The following is a 12563-nucleotide window of genomic DNA, read 5'->3' as shown; positions in this document are numbered from 1 at the left end:
GTACGCTAGAATTTAGGTAAGAGTAGTTTTTTGAGCATTCATGTAATCCTTCCTTTGTCGTTTCACCTTCAATACTTGAAGCTATATCTTGGTGCCTAAAAAATATTGGCTGCAGCTGACACTAAAATGATACATATCGGGACCGTCTCGCCAGAATTGTTGATTTTTTCAGCTATTTTTTTTTTTGCTCTTTTTAAAAATTCTGCCTGCATTTACTTGAGTTTTTTTTTTTTTTTAATTTCCAAAGAGGATGCCAGAATTTGAATTCAAAATATTTATTATATTCTTGACCTAAACGAGGGAGGTCTCGTAAGTACTACAATGGTTTCTTACATAGCTTTTGTAGGTAAGAAGAGTTGCGGATATCTGAAATGTAGGGGAATAATTAGCTAAAAAGTAAATAAAGGTTTTTGATGTAGAAGAGTTGAATTTTTTGTTCCTAAAATGCAAAACGTAAATGAAAGTGAGATTAGGAAATGGTAAAAATTCTTGACTTTAAAAGATATCAAATATTTTGAGGTTTAAGACTGAAAGGAGAACTGCTTGCTTTATCCCTCGGCATCCTCTCTTAGGAAACAAATCCATCAATGTTTCCATAGATTAGCGACTTAGGCGACTAAACTTGCCTCGAAGGTAACTAGTTGCGTCAGACGCTAACGAAGGGGAATTCTCAGCGGAATTAACTGCCACTTAGCTCGTTGTAGTTCTGGGCCGTACGTGCACTTAAAAAATGTTGACCTCTAATGATATCAGACATTTTGAGGTTTAAAACGGGGAACAGAGTGGAAATGACTGTTCTTTTTTCCTTTTGTAATTTTCAGAGATTACCTACCTACTATTTTTCCCCCTTTTGCTTTCGTAATTTTTTTAGATACATACTAATTTTGTGAGAAGATCTCAAAGGGTTGACGGGTTCTTTTGCCCTTTTTGAAGGTATTTTGGTGGCTTATACACGTTATTTTTGGGTTTTTCTCCGCATGCTCTGCACCTCGAGACTCCTATGAAAAGCGAAGAGAATTTTTTGCAATGAATATTGGTGGCTAAGGCTTCATTACAAATATAATCGCCTCTTTATGTAACAAGTCTATCAAAATGTATAAGACAGGGAAAAATAGGTTGCATACAGGCACTCACATTTAAATACTGCCAGTATTTACTACTGCCAGTTTCTATCCACTTTTAACGGAGCTATGTTGTGATGCTGAAACTAAGGACGCGACTTAAATATTGCTTTTAAAAAATTATAATTGGTCTAGTTCAGTCTAAATAATATGCATTCAGAGTATGTATCTAAATTTTTTCTGCCTGTTATTTTTGTTTTTGTTTTACCCTGCTAAAAATGATGAGTATGCTATTCAGAATTCGCCGACTCACATAAGTAAAATTTCCTACTTATATGAGTAGAAATCCTACTCATATCACCAGAATATTCTACTCATAAGAATAGAAAAGTTCAACTCATATGAATTCAATTTTTTTCATTTTTCCGAAGTGGTGTTTTTGACCAGGATACGGTGACATATTATGTAAATTTGAAAAAAAAGAACATTTTGTTCTTATAATTTTTCGATGCGGTGACTAGTTAGTTTCTGAGATATCGGACACAGTAGATTCAACGCTGAACTCATGTGAGTTGAAATCTCTAGTCCTATGAGTTGGAATCTCTAGTCATATGAGTCGGCGAAAAGTAAATAGAGAAATTCTGCTCATATTAGTTAAATTCTATTCATATGAGTTGAAATTCTATTCATATGAATTGAAATTCTATTCATATGACTTTAATTTTCTACTCATTTGTACTCACCATTTTTAGCAGGGTAAAGACGTGCCCATATTTGTTTCAAATAGAGTACCTTAGTATACGTTGCTGATGAAATCGAATGGATATCCATCAAAATTCAGAGGAGGGGACTCTCTCACACTGAAAAAAAAGTTTCCTACATATCAAGCGGAGCCGCCTTGGACCAAGTAAGTCGTTTACTCAAAAAGTATCGACAAGAAACGGAAGTTTGTTCCAAAACAACACAGCTCCCTGCTAAAAGTGTTACATGAAAAATGACATGTAAATGGGCGATTTACATGAGATTTGGCATGGAAATAGCCAACTTATATGAGACTGGCATGGAAATCTTGACTACTTCCATCCAACTTGCATGTAAATCAAGTAAGTAACACGCAACGTGAAAACCATACAGCATGGAAATGAATGGTTCACATGTAAGTTGGGTGGAAATGTTTTAGTTTCAACACCGATCGCATGGAAACATAGCTATAGTACCTCCCAATCGCACGGAAATATCGGGTCGGTCAGCGGTGCGCATCGTGCTCCTAGATATTCTATCGAAAACAGTGTGAAAAGTGTTCAAATGTAGTATTTTTTTTTGTTCCGAAACATAAGTCGGCCACCCTGTGACGTGCGGAACCATAAATAGTGAAAATCCCTCGGAAGAATCTCTCGATTCGGAGGGATAAAGTTTGGCCGGAATGCAAGAGGAGAGGAACACGCGGCGGACATAACCTAGATAACCTAGAAGGAGACAGGCGATGTGGAACTAGCCACTAGCTGACGTCATCAAGGTACGCATGATATATCCATGCCAAAATTTCTCATGGAAAAAGTTTTACATGCCAAATTTTTTTCATGGAAAAAAATTCCATGCCAATTTTCCATGAAACTGTATATACATGCAAAAGTCGGCATGTAACACTTTTAACAGGGTTCGATTGGATCAAGTAAATGCGTTCCCTCAAACCAGCACTCCACGTGTATTTGGAATTAGAAAACGTTTACTTAAAAGTAGAAACATTTCGAGACGCGAAAATATTTCCTGAAATCAAGTAATCACCTTCGGTTTGAAATTAAAGGAGTACCTGTGATCCTGATCTGAGTCAACCGTTTACTTAAAATCAGGACACGGTTGCGTGTCTCTCATGCGCAATCACTGATTACAAGCTTACGGTTGGTTTAAAATTAGGAAACGACCGAGCATCCGGCCAGAGTAGGTTTTTCCCAGGCACGTTAACTTATTTCTAGCCAATCGTTGTTTTTAATTTAGTAAAGAGTCACATCGAGGTACCTATGCAGACTGCACCAATATCATATGTTTTACTTATTAATAATCATGAATTGCAAAAAATGGATAAATTTATCGAATTTTTGCTGAAAATAATTATTCAATTGCTTATGTCTGCAAGTGTCGAAGAGTTCACATGGCAAGTACCGAGACCAACTTGCAAATTTTGGCCTACCTACTTATCGGGATCTGAACCTGGGACCTACAGTTTACGAGCCTAACACCCTACCTACTAAGCCATCGGGGTTTATGTCCTCGTCGGGCGAATTTACATCATATAAGTCATTGACCTAGGCTCTCACCATTTGTGATAGTGAATTTGCATGAGGTCTGATGAGTTAAGATTTTTTGAACCCGAAGAGATGAATTTGAAGCGAAACAAGGTACGCGTATTACTTGTCGAAGTACTTGTAGGGAATTTTTTCAGCCTTGCGGGATTTTTTGTTTTTCCCTATTTCCCCTCCTGTTGTTCACTCTGTCCCCCCCGCTGTGTCTACTCTCTCTCTTCCTGTGTTCGAGTGATAAGCTGCTCCGTTATGTAAAAGTTCTTGAATAAAATTCATTCTCGGGGCCGGTGAGACTCTTCCTCACCATTAACTGCGTTGTTTTTCATTTTCTTTGATCGTCCAATTCACCAGATTATGAGACTTATACGCTTCCCAAGTAGCATTTTGCAACGAAAAAATTGCAATTTAAATGAAATAAAATTTCCAGATGATTTCAACTTTCTTGCAAGAAAATTGCAATTATTTTACAACATCTGACCCCCTCATTGTAAAAAAGTTGCAATTTTTTTTTTTTGCAAAGAAATTTCAATATTGACGACCTTTAAATTTCAACCCCTAAATTTTCCGGGGAAATTATAATAATTCGAACCCATGCTTACCTAATGTCCTACGACGTTTAGCAGCATAAAATACCGGACGCCCTTGAGTGGGCTTGAACCCGACCCGCGAATGTCACAGCGGAGCACTCTTCCACTGAGCTACAGGGAGCTGATGATGAGCTTGGTTGAAATCACGCCTGTTAAGGCTGTTATCGCATGCATTGCGTCAGTGCGTGGCTCAACATTCATCATAGATTTGATTAACGCCGTTTTTCTCAGGCTTCTTTCTTTTGCCTATTATTTATTTTTTTTCGTGTTATTTATTTTTTTCATATTTTTTTTGTCTGATTTTTTTTTTCGATATCACGTAATAGGTACTCACACTAAATTTACACCGGTGTAAATTACACCACATACTAACTTGAGAACTTAAAAATATTTTCAAAAAATATTTTTAAAATATTTTCAAAACTTTCTTAAGGAATATTTTTAACATGCATGTTTACAGGCAATATTTTTGAATTATTTTAAAAATATTTTTTGTAAACATTTTCAAAATATTCCTTTAAAATGTTTTAAAAATATTTTGAAAATATTTTACTTACAATATTGCCATGAAAATATTTTGATAAAGGTGACAATATTTTCAAAATATGTTGGGCTATATGGGTTAGGTGAGACATTTAAGTCGAAAAAACTTTAAAACAACTAGAGAATTGGATGCCAGGCACATGGCGTGAATTTGTTACAACATGATTGCACCGAAATTGCAGTCTTTATAGTGCCTTGAAAAAGAAGGTTAGGCAACAAGCATAATCTACATTTCTTGCAAACTTATTGCAATAAAATTGCAACTTTTTAAGCGCCTTCAAATGAACGTATAGGCAACAAGCAAAAATTGCAATCAACTCACAATCCAATGCAATGAAATTGCAATCCATGCTACTTGGGTTCCGAGTCGCGTTTTCGCGTTTTCCGCGAGTTTAGTGTCCCGATGCCGTGTGGCCTATTCCGAGCGTGTGCGTAGCGTGTTGTGCTAAAAGGAGAAGGTGCCTGAATTTGGAGCTTAACCTGAATCACTGCATGTAAGTCAAATTCTCTCTAAAGTATTGAAGTTCGCAATGGCGAAAGACAAGGTCGCAATCCCTACCTTGGGCGATGACAATTATGAAGTGTGGTCGGTCAGGATGGAGGCACACCTGATGAAGAAGGGGTGTTGGGACGCCGTTCAAGGTTTTGGTCCTTTTGTCTTTGTCGATGCAACCACCCGTGAAGAGAGAGAAGTGGAAGATGATGATGCTCTACCGTCTAGTGAAATCAACCGTAGGAAGAAGTTGAACCAGCAAGCGAGAGCTTTAATCATAGAGCATGTCAGTGATTCTTTTCTTGATGACGTGATTGGTATAGACGATGCCAAGTCCATGTGGGACGCGCTTGAAGAAGTTTGCGCTACCTACGATATCTATCAAGAAACCCTGTTCTTGAAAGAAATGGTGAATACGGAGAAGAAAGATGATGAATCAATGATGGCGTATATGAGTACCATCCAGAACTATCTGAGGAAACTGAAGAAGTGTGGCCTCGAATTTACTGACCGTGCTGTCGCCGCTTTTTACCTCATGGGCCTTCCTCGAAGCAGGTACTCTGAATTTGTTAGAAGTGTCTATCGCTCTGATGGTGAAAGTCTATCATCTAAATTTGTCCGCTCACAACTGCTTTTAGAAGAAAAGCGGATGAAAAGTGAAGAAACCGAGAATCCAAGTGGGTCAAAGGCCTTACATATCAAGCGTAATCGCCGGTTCAAGAAACCCGGACCCAAAAATTCTAAAGAAGAAGAGCCCAGCTTAAAGAAGTATGTTTGTTTTTCGTGTAACAAACCTGGTCATCTAGCCCGAGACTGTCCTCATGGGGAAGAAATCGCTAACGGAGGCCCATCTCAAGATAAGAAGAGTTCGACGTCCATCGTGTCACAAGGGTTCAAGGCTCTTTGTACCAAAAGGACTCGACAACCTGGTGATGGTGGTATCTGGCTACTAGATTCTGCAGCGTCCGACCATATGACCCCTCGAAGGGAACTATTCACCACCTACGAGCCATTCCAGAGTGAGGTAACCGTGGGCAATGGAGCTCCGCTAGCTGTCCAAGGCAGAGGAACTGTACTCCTGCACTTGTCCGGTGAGTGTGGTGGCTACGACATAAGCTTAAGCGAAGTTCTATACATCCCAGAACTGCAAGACAACCTGATTTCGGAAGGGAAACTAGACGACAAGAAGATGACTATTTTGAAGAAGCAAGGCATCTGCAAGGTTCTAGATGGAGAGGAAGTCGTTTTTACAGCTCGCCGCATTGGTACGCTCTACTATGTAACTACCAAGCATGGTCGCTCATTTGTGGACATAGAGGCAGAATGTGAGGATTTCAAAGCAAACCAAGCGTACAGAGTCACTCTGAACAGGTGGCATGATCGTCTGGGCCATCTTCACGAAGAAGCCATCTCAAAGATTCAGCCCTTGAAACCCATCATCAAAGGCAGAAGTAGCGATGCCTGCTCACCATGCATCCAAGGGAAGTTTCATCGCAAACCTTTTCCAAAGAGTGAAGATAACAAGGTCGACGGCGTCCTCCAGCGAATCCATTCTGATGTTGTTGGACCCTTGTCTTGCCAGTCCATGAGTGGATGTAAGTATTTTGTAACATTCATCGACAATTTCTCTAACCATATCACCGCTGTCCCAATAAAGAAGAAGAGCGAAGTTTTTGCTGAATTCCTGAAGTATCAGCAAAGGGTCGAAGCTGCACAAGGTGTGAAGATCAAAGAATTTCAGTCAGACCAAGGCGGTGAGTATGAGAGTACTCAATTCAAGGTCCATTTTGAGAAGAACGGTATTTTCCCAAGAATCTCTGCTGCTTACACCCCGCAACAAAATGGCCTGGCAGAGCGCCAAAACCAAACACTCCTAAATGTTGTCCGTTGCATGCTTATCCAGTCTGGAATGCCAAAAAGTTTTTGGGCAGAGGCTCTTGTCACAGCGTGCCATGTTCGAAATCTCAGTCCGTCAGTAGCAATCAAGCATCAAGTTCCACTGGAGAAATGGCTGAACCGAGAGCTGTCAATTGATGACTACAAACATCTCAAGACTTTTGGCTGCCAAGTGTGGTACCATACCCCTCGGGGTGACAAGCTAGATCCCAGAGCCCAGGAAGGAGTCATGTTGGGTTACCCAGAAGGAATGAAAGCCTACCGCATTTGGGATTTGACACAAAAGAAAATCGTTACCAGCCGTGATGTCCAGTTTGAAGAAGGAGTTTTCCCTTATAAGCGAACAACTAAGGGCCCCATCGAAGAAGCCAACCTCCAAGTAGAAGAATCTGATAGTGAAGAAGAAGAAAGTGAAGACGATGTAGAGACTGCAGTGGACCCTGTACTCCACATTCCCCCTCCAGTGGATGAAAACCAAGAAGAAGCCATTCCCCCAGAGCCTCCAGTGTTAGAAGCACCTGTCAACATAGAACCCGTTGAAGAAGCACCAGCTCCCCGGCGATCTGATCGTGGACGCATAGCCAAACAGCCCTGTTCCTGCTGCGCACTTGTCCAGCGTCCTAGTGGAATGAAGAAGCCCCTCAACTACTCCGAAGCACTGTGTGGTCCTGACTCAAAGTACTGGCAAGAAGCAATCAAAGAAGAGCTACAGAACATGGAAGAACAGAGTGTTTGGACTGTTGTCAAGACACCTCCGCACGTAAGAATCTTAGGTAGTAAGTGGGTGTTTGATACTAAGACTGATGCATGTAATCGAGTTATAAAGTTTAAAGCGAGATTGGTGGCCCAGGGTTTTGGGCAGAGGTATGGTCTAGATTATTTTGATGTTTCTAACCCTGTCGTAGAGAAGAAGTCGATTAGAGCAATTACCTACATTGCTGCACTTAACCAGTGGGAATTGCATCACGTTGATGTGGTAGGGGCCTATCTGAACAGTTAAGTACCTCGAAGAGGAGATTTACCTAGAGCCGCCAGAGGGTTCTAAGATTGATAAAGAAAAATTTTCTTGCCTCTTAAAGAAAAGTCTCTACGGCCTTAAGCAGGCAGGCAAGAATTGGTACGCCTTTTTAAGGGAAAAGCTTGAAAGCCTCAATTTTAAACGCTGCATCAGTGACCCTTGTGTTTTTGTACGTAGCAATCTGATCATAGGTGTCTATGTTGATGATTTTTTGCTGGCAGGCAGCCATAAAGAAATTAAAATATTTAAAGGCGAGTTAGGAAACATTGTTAAAATTAAGGATCTTGGTCCAGTAACTTCTTTCTTGTCAATTCAGTTCTCCAGATATAATGATGAAATCTGTCTGAGTCAGGAAAAATATATCAACTCATTACTGGATGATTTTTCCATGCAAAATTGTAAGGGGATGACGCGACCCCTCCCCACTGTCCCTAGATTAGAAGAGAAGGGAGTGGGAGAACCCATAGACCGAGAAGTCTATCAGAAGGCAATTGGCCAACTATTATACCTTAGCACATGTACTCGTCCTGATGTTGCTCACGCCGTAGGAAAATTAAGCCAATGCTGCACTAAACCAACCACTGAGAATTGGAAGGGAATCAAGAGCATAATGAAATACTTGAAGAAGACCCGCAATTATAAACTAGTGTTTAAGGGAAGTGAAACTTTTCAGTGTTTTTCTGATGCCGATTGGGCCAACGACCCTATTGACCGAAAGTCAATCACAGGCTATGTTATTACCCTGGGTGGTGGTGCAGTAAGCTGGCGGAGCCGCAAACAGAAATCCGTGGCGAGTTCCTCCACACATGCGGAATATGTAGCTTTATATGAATGCTGCTGCGAACTGGTCTGGTTGAGTCAGTTGCTGAGAGATTTAAACCATTCGCATCTTATCCCGAAACCTTTCACCGTACAATGCGATAATCAGGGCGCAATTGATATAGCCAGCAAGGAGACGATTGCTGACAAGAGCAAACATTTTTCAATTAAATTCCTTTGTGTTAAGGAGCTCACCACGGACAATACGATCCAATTGGAATATGTAGCAAGTGAGAACAATTCAGCTGACTTGTTCACAAAGTCTCTCAGCGGGACTAAAACTCATTCCTTTGCCAAAAGTATTGGGCTCCAACCAGGAATCTTGAACTAGTAGGTATTCAGAGTTTTTTTTTTCCATATATATCCACATAAGTACCGTGGACTCCTTGTTTTGTCAGCTACTAAAATTTTTTTGTTCCAAAATTGAGGGAAGGTAATTTTTTTGAGTACTTGTTGTAAAATTTACTGTAATTTTGTGTTTAAAGCACTCTTTGTAAAATTTATTGTAATTTTACTTGTATTTCTTTGTAAAAAATGTACCAACCAAGGGGAGGTGTTGAAGTACTTCTAGGGAATTTGTAAAATTTATTGTAATTTTACTTGTATTTTTTGTAAAAATTCACCAACCGAGGGGAGGTGTCGAAGTACTTGTAGGGAATTTTTTCAGCCTTGCGGGATTTTTTGTTTTTCCCTATTTCCCCTCCTGTTGTTCACTCTGTCCCCCCCGCTGTGTCTACTCTCTCTCTTTCTGTGTTCGAGTGATAAGCTGCTCCGTTATGTAAAAGTTCTTGAATAAAATTCATTCTCGGGGCCGGTGAGACTCTTCCTCACCATTAACTGCGTTGTTTTTCATTTTCTTTGATCGTCCAATTCAACATTACTGTCGTCACTTTTTTAATGTTTATATTTTTTTTCCATTCCATCTTATATTAATTTTTAATCTTTTTAAAAAGAATTTAATACAATTCATCTTTTCTAAAATTTTCTCTCTTCATTTTTTTTTTTGAAGAATCACTGAAGAATCGCTGACTTTAAAAAAATAAGAATAAAGAAAAAAAATGAAATTTTTCGAAAATGTTTGTAACATGATAACTTTTTATTTTTCATGACTGAGATCGTTACATTTTTTTTAAATATTAATAGTTCTATTCAATTCGACTTTAATATTCAAGACTATTCTTGACCATTTATCGGACTATTCTATTTCAATCAGAAGATTAATAGTTCTATTCAATAGTTCTAGTTAATTCACATCGGGCAAAAAAGGAAGAGTGTGAGCACAATAAAAGAAACATTAATAGTTCTAATTCCTAACATGAAAAAAGAAGATTCTCGATAACGTATTAATTTTTGATACGTTAATTTTTAATTTAAAAATTGAGTATACAGGGTGATTCAAAAGTCCCTTCCACCTCCTCTAACTTTTTACCTAATTGAGGTAAATATTTGAAACTTGGGGCATGTCCCTAGGTCAAAGGGAGCTACTTTTTGGCCCCCTAAAATTTTCAGGGGGCCTCCCTTGGGGGGGGGGGGGCAACGGACCCCCAACTTTTAATTTTCAAATAGGAAGACCCCCTTTGTGATCGTTCGAAAGAGCCTAAAAAAAGAAAACTTTTTGCGCAAACCCGAAGTCAATAACTCAAACCGTTTCAAAATGGCGGCCGGTTAAAGTTCAAAATGGCCGAAAATTCACACAGGTTATTTGTCGATGGATTTTCGCGAAAATCGGTAACTAGAGGTATTTCGACACGAGAAAAATGAATTTGACGTTAGATTTTCAAAAAAACCGAAATTTCCAAAATGGCCGCCGGTGAAAATTCAAAATGACCGAAAATTTGTTTTTTTAGAAATCTAAGTTCAGAAGTGTTAATCTTATGCCAAAATACCCTATAATTCCAAGTTTTAGGCAAATCCATCAGGGTCATTCCACGTCAACTGTGCCAGGCTCGGAACCCGACCCCCTTCGATTTGGCTGAAAATTGGTATACGGGGTTTTTACATCATTATAAGAAACTAATTCGAACGGTTTTCCCATCCGACGCCCCGTTCGCGAGATATCGACCCCCAAAGATGGGGTGAATTTTAGCGATATTCAAAAAAGTGTTCAATGTTCAAACTGAATTATCTAAAAAACAGTCGCTCCGATTTTCAATTTTTTTTATACTTCAAGCTTAAGATATATACTTTTGGTTGATATACTTTTTTCAATGGTTATCGGACGGTTAAGGGCCTAACAAAATTCAAATAGGCCAAAAAAGGTCAAAAATTGGTAAAATAAGACGATTTTTTACATTTTAATCCAAATATTTCGATAGTGAACACTTCAATTAACGATGTTTTCCCCCAGTTTACCCTCTAAGATGTATAAAATCAGACTATCGACGCTTTTCATACATTTACCGATCGATTAACGGCCTGATGGAAACCGGAAACCGACCGAAAATCCTCGAAATTGACGCAAAAAGACGATTTTTCACACCGTAACCGATGCTTTCCATAGATTGTAACTGCAATTTCCAATTTTCTCTCTCTATTTCAACCTTAAGGTATATACTTTCGAGTAATAAACACTTACTAACGTGCATCGATGGGGCACGGATCTAAACGGAAATGAAAATCGGCCGGAAATGCTCAAAAATGACGGAAAAAGGCGATTTATTGCATAGTCAGGGAAGCATGTGTTCAAAAATTACGCCCCGTTTGCACGTTTGTGATGCAAGTTTACTCCTTCATTTTGGTCCCTAGAATGAGAAAATCTTTGGTGGACTATCCGATTTTGATGCCAAGGCCCCAAAAACAAGATGGCGGCCAAAATGGAGGCTGAAATTGAAACGTTGGTGAAACGGCACAAAACGTCAAGAGAGGTGTCGATACTCATGTTTTTTGAATCGTAGATTCCAAAAAAATTGTCATACAGACCCCTCGACCCACGGAAATGATCAAAATCCAAGATGGCGGCCGATTTTGGCTCTTTAGTGGCTAAAACGTCAAATGAGGAGCAAAGAGAGGAGTAAACACTCCAGATATCCGTTTTCGAGGTCACCGATTCCAAAAAAAAAGGAGAAAAAAACATTAATAGTTCTAATTCCTAACATGAAAAAAGAAGATTCTCGATAACGTATTAATTTTTGATACGTTAATTTTTAATTTAAAAATTGAGTATACAGGGTGATTCAAAAGTCCCTTCCACCTCCTCTAACTTTTTACCTAATTGAGGTAAATATTTGAAACTTGGGGCATGTCCCTAGGTCAAAGGGAGCTACTTTTTGGCCCCCTAAAATTTTCAGGGGGCCTCCCTTGGGGGGGGGGGCAACGGACCCCCAACTTTTAATTTTCAAATAGGAAGACCCCCTTTGTGATCGTTCGAAAGAGCCTAAAAAAAGAAAACTTTTTGCGCAAACCCGAAGTCAATAACTCAAACCGTTTCAAAATGGCGGCCGGTTAAAGTTCAAAATGGCCGAAAATTCACACAGGTTATTTGTCGATGGATTTTCGCGAAAATCGGTAACTAGAGGTATTTCGACACGAGAAAAATGAATTTGACGTTAGATTTTCAAAAAAACCGAAATTTCCAAAATGGCCGCCGGTGAAAATTCAAAATGACCGAAAATTTGTTTTTTTAGAAATCTAAGTTCAGAAGTGTTAATCTTATGCCAAAATACCCTATAATTCCAAGTTTTAGGCAAATCCATCAGGGTCATTCCACGTCAACTGTGCCAGGCTCGGAACCCGACCCCCTTCGATTTGGCTGAAAATTGGTATACGGGGTTTTTACATCATTATAAGAAACTAATTCGAACGGTTTTCCCATCCGACGCCCCGTTCGCGAGATATCGACCCCCAAAG

The 12563-nt window shown here is 39.4% G+C and overlaps 1 protein-coding gene across 2 annotated transcripts in view; it reads left to right on the top strand.

Annotated features, from left to right (window-relative positions):
• The first annotated feature begins 1672 nt into the window (after positions 1 to 1672).
• LOC109031667 (G-protein coupled receptor Mth2) overlaps positions 1673 to 12563 on the top strand; it is a 95625-nt gene continuing 84734 nt past the window's right edge. The window contains exon 1 of one of the 2 annotated variants that reach the window (XM_072306358.1): positions 1673 to 2577. The gene's annotated coding sequence lies outside the window, so the exon portion shown is untranslated. The remainder of the gene's footprint in view (positions 2578 to 12563) is intronic. The other variant, XM_019043325.2, reaches the window with a different exon arrangement.

This window comes from Bemisia tabaci, chromosome 1 (assembly GCF_918797505.1).
Source record: "Bemisia tabaci chromosome 1, PGI_BMITA_v3".
In the NCBI taxonomy this organism is placed as follows: domain Eukaryota; kingdom Metazoa; phylum Arthropoda; class Insecta; order Hemiptera; family Aleyrodidae; genus Bemisia; species Bemisia tabaci.
Note: the sequence above shows the minus strand (reverse complement) of the source record. Positions and strands in the feature narration are given on the sequence as shown.